Source organism: Bidens hawaiensis, unplaced genomic scaffold, assembly GCF_021521415.1.
Source record: "Bidens hawaiensis isolate Kalapana, Puna unplaced genomic scaffold, B.hawaiensis_p1.1 tig00045330_1, whole genome shotgun sequence".
NCBI classification, from domain to species: Eukaryota; Viridiplantae; Streptophyta; class Magnoliopsida; order Asterales; family Asteraceae; genus Bidens; species Bidens hawaiensis.
The window spans coordinates 47,878-52,427 of record NW_027498055.1 but is presented as its reverse complement, the minus strand read 5'-3'; the positions used below and the strand labels follow the sequence as shown (position 1 = coordinate 52,427).

The following is a 4,550-nucleotide window of genomic DNA, read 5'->3' as shown; positions in this document are numbered from 1 at the left end:
ACATATATAGAATTTTAAATATAATCTTCAAAGTTTAAACCTAACCCGGTTCTAGCGGTTCTACAACTGGAACCGCCGGTTCTAACCGGAACCGAACAGGGAACCGTTGTCACCCAAATTTAAGAACCGGACCCGGACTCGAAATACAATAATACGGTTTAGACCTAGCGGTTCGGTTCCGGTTCCCCGGTTTTAACGGTTCAGAACTGCGAATTGCTCACCCATAAGTAGACATACAATTTCTCTATGATCTGAATCATCTCAGACAAAATTATAACCACCTTTTTAAGTGATTTTTCATTTTTGTTCGTAAAACTAACTTGATTGAAGAATGTTTTAGCTTTTAGCCAATTTAGTAAATCATTTCATAGAGATTATGCCAACAACGAGACCTGTAAACAATATAATTTAGACTAGTCTTACGTCTAAGGTTAGATATCCGACGTACTTCATTCAATATATAAGTAAATTGAAATATAAACCTGTAATAACCGTATAAACACATGTAGATATTATTTTAGTTGTAACATACATGTCAATTACATAGACTATCATATCATCTTTCTCTCTCGTTACATGTAGAAAGTGTTTACGTAGTTGTCTTTATTCTCTATTTAAATTATTATTCAATAATTTCTCCTAGGTATATTATCAAAGACATCTACAACACAGTCTAGCTATCGTATTTCTCTTGTTACATCTGATACGTGTGTATGAAGTTATTGTTATTCTCTAGTACAACTTATATATATATGCTATGTCTACACATGTGGAAATCAAACTTATTTAAAACCAAAGTATACAAGTTGAAGGTTCTTTGATAGTTTGATGCTTAAACCAAACTTATATAATAACTACAAATACCGGTATGAGTGAACGCTGTCAACATGTTCAGATGCACCACATTTCAAAAACAAATATAAAACCATTATTCACAACCTATATTTTAAATAATTAAATCCCTTGGCGGCGTACAACTCCAAAAGCACACATTACAACCAAAAACCTCCCACCATCAAAACAAATTATGAATCATGATGGAGTCAACCACACGTCATACGCGTCCCCATTCCCACCCAATGGCATTTCCGTCATTTCACATCTCAGTCACCAACATAATAATAATAATAATAATAATATTGATCCTCCTCACGCGCTTATTAGTCGACCTCCTTCCTTTTAAATCCACCCTCAATTTCATCATTCAACCCATCAAATTCTCTCAATCATTTCACTAATTATGGCTCAAAGAACCGAAAACGAAGAAACCCAATTCAAATTACGACCGGAAACCCTCTGCGGCCCCGTCGTCGGAGCTCTGGCGACGACCAACTCCCTGAAATCGCCGTCTTTTAGCGACGAATCGGTGGTTTTGGATGAACAATTGAATAACACGAAGAGAGTTGAAGCGGTTAAGGTTATGGTGGTGAAGAAGGAGGTGAATCGGTGCTCTGGGTGCCGGAAACGGGTGGGTTTGACCGGATTCCGGTGCCGGTGCGGTGACTTGTATTGCTCGGAGCACCGGTACTCCGATCGGCATGATTGTAGTTATGATTACAAGGCTGCTGGACGTGAGGCGATTGCGAAGGGTAATCCGGTGGTTAAAGCGGCGAAAATTGTTAGGATATGATGGATTTGATATTCTTCGTATACTTGTTTGTAATATTCAGTTATTGTGCTGTGAAAATTAATTTGTATTGTTGGTTTTTACGAAATTAATTCTTAGAAATGAAATTTGACAATTTGGTGTTATTGATTGATTGATAGATATTGGATCGCGTGTGTTTGAAGGTATCGGTTTAAGCCGACGGGTTTGACCGAGTTTTTTGTTATGAGTTTGGGTCAAAGTGCATATGACTAGTCAACGTATACATATAGTCAAACTTCATTTTGTAGCTTTCTATATTTTAGCTCGTTAAACTCTAATATTTTTTTTATTTTATTTTTTTTTACAATGGCGAATGAAATTATAACTATACAATAGATACAAAGAAGAGAATAATGTCACATAAGACGGAGAATAATGTCACACACGTCTATGCATTAGCTACATATAGAACACGTTTTTACATTAATAATCACATTCTAAGTTTGTTGCTTTTCTTTTGGTTTTTTATTCTAATGAAATTAAAAATGGATATGAATGGGAATTTATGGTGGACAACGTGCTTTTGGGGTGGGCTCGGCCTTGCCTGGATACCACCCCAGAGTGGTTCAGCCCCGACCAAAAACCACCAATATTGACCCGTGGTTTCAATTTTATTTCTTCCTAACACATAATGAGAGGTGGGTTGATGTTATTAGATTGGCAGCCATGCTGATTGATGGTGACGCCGGGAATTGACAGGTTGGTGAGGAGCATGGAGTATTTGGAGAAGATGGCGATGAACAAGATCCCGGAAATATTTAAGGTTAGTACTTGGATGTTTTAAAAATATTTGGATTGAATTGAGTATTTGTGGACAAAATGGATTTGTAAGTTTTTAATTTTGAAAAGATCAATGTTAATTTATTTTCTAATTTCATCTATCTTTTATCTTTAAATCTTGTAATTTTTTAAATAATAGAATGTGTTTTATTTATTTTATACTACGTTATTTTTAATTGAAAAAAGTTTCGTTAATATAGTTTTTATAATATAAAAAAGAAATGGTTAAAAGACGGACATTTTCAAGATTAAAAAATGGCTAAAAGATGGACATTTTCAAGATTAAAAAATGCTTGAATAGAATAATGTGACATTGATATGGAGAAGATAGAAATTGAAAGATGGATAGGGATAAGATGACTCTCACCACTCTTGCCTAACAAGTTTTGGAATTCACTTTGATATTACATTTCAAACACCAACTCTCCCAAGTAATTATATCATGTCTTTGAATTCAATGTGCTACATTCCTCGTCTTGTTTTCTTCTAAGTTATAAATAGTTGGGAACAAAAATATCTTTGCCAAAAAAAACATCCCATTTTCACAACCTACCATAAGCTTTAAAAAAAACAAAACAACAATGTTTCAGGAGAGTAAAACTGATTCCACTTTAGTAGCGTGACTACATGAACTTAAAATTGAACTTTAGATTCGTATACAACTCATACTCTTCTGCTACCGTGAACTGAATACACAATTTTTTATCAACGGCTTAGATATCTCTATTTGAATTCCCACCACACTGCCAACTCTGCAGTAAAGGATACCTGTCCCGCGAGAATTTAGCTCATTAAATACTCAGAGTGTTGTTTGCATTGAGTTTGCTGACTGGTATAAATGTTCAAACACGTAACAGAATAGTCTAAACATGTGACTTTTTTATATGAAATTTGGGTTGAGTTTATATAAATTATTTATTATATATTTGACTTTATTTTGTATCAACTTATTATAAATCAAGTGATTTAGTAGGTATTATCGATTCTAGCCTATATATATTAAACAACTAGGCTATTCATCTAACTCGTTCCTTCATATAGCAAATCAAGGTTTTTATCATCACTCTTGTAATTGATACGTGACTTTGAAGGGTGCACACACGCATGATGTAACAACAATACATTTTGAGGTTGTGTCAGACTGGTCGGGACTCACATAGTCGCGTCGATGGATTGATGGGTTTCTTCAACAAAAAAGTTAAGCTAAAGGTCGGGACTATTGGTAAGCATTTCATTAGTTGGGACTTGGAAGTGACATGAGTGTTCTTGACCAACGAATGAAAGTTTGAAATATTTAAATTCTTTAAATCCAATAGCCCAATTAGTTAAACTAATAAAAAGAAAAAACATTAAACAACACTTGCTACAACACCAACTTCATAGCAAAATACTTGACACTATGCCATCTAGAAGGTAAATGCATCAAAGGGGTATAAGTGTATAACGTACTCCATCTTTTCTATACTCCTTTCTTTTATGTTTCAAGTTTTAATTCGGGTGCTCGTGTCCTCTCTAACAGTACCAACTACTTTGGCTGTTTTATTCAGGGAAACTGTCGAATTCTCAAAGAACACAATCTGTTTTAAAATACATGTGTTGAACACAAATGTGTAGCCCATTTACCGCTTTATATTAGTTATTGTATATCATTTATTTAGTTGTAACATTTCCTTTATATATACTGTCATTTACAGTTTTAGTTTATTTATTGTATTGAAATTTTAATTAATAAAGCATTTTATTTTTACTCTACGAACTATTCTACTACAAACTATAAATATGATTTTATTTAAAACTAGGTAAACAACACCTCGTGTTGCGGCGGCGTAGCAACGCGAATTCAATCGTTATTGGTTAAGTTCGTTACGACACCGACACTAATATAAAAATAAAATGTACGAGTTGCCGACGTACAACTTATGATCAAAATGATAAGAACTTGGCAACGGTACCGGAACTCGTATAACTTATGATGCAAATAACGTATTTAAAATGATGTTTACTCGATCGTTAAAATCCAAGCATTACGACGACGAGCCGATGCGAATTTGACTAGTATCGTATCGAAAATAAACCTAAATAATAAATTCTTCAAGTTAAAATATTTAACAAATAGAATATA

At 34.0% G+C, this 4,550-nt stretch overlaps 1 pseudogene; it reads left to right on the top strand.

Moving 5' to 3' along the window:
- Positions 1 to 1,185: 1,185 nt before the first annotated feature.
- On the top strand, positions 1,186 to 1,721 carry LOC143595562 (zinc finger A20 and AN1 domain-containing stress-associated protein 5 pseudogene; annotated as a pseudogene).
- The last annotated feature ends 2,829 nt before the right edge of the window (positions 1,722 to 4,550 follow it).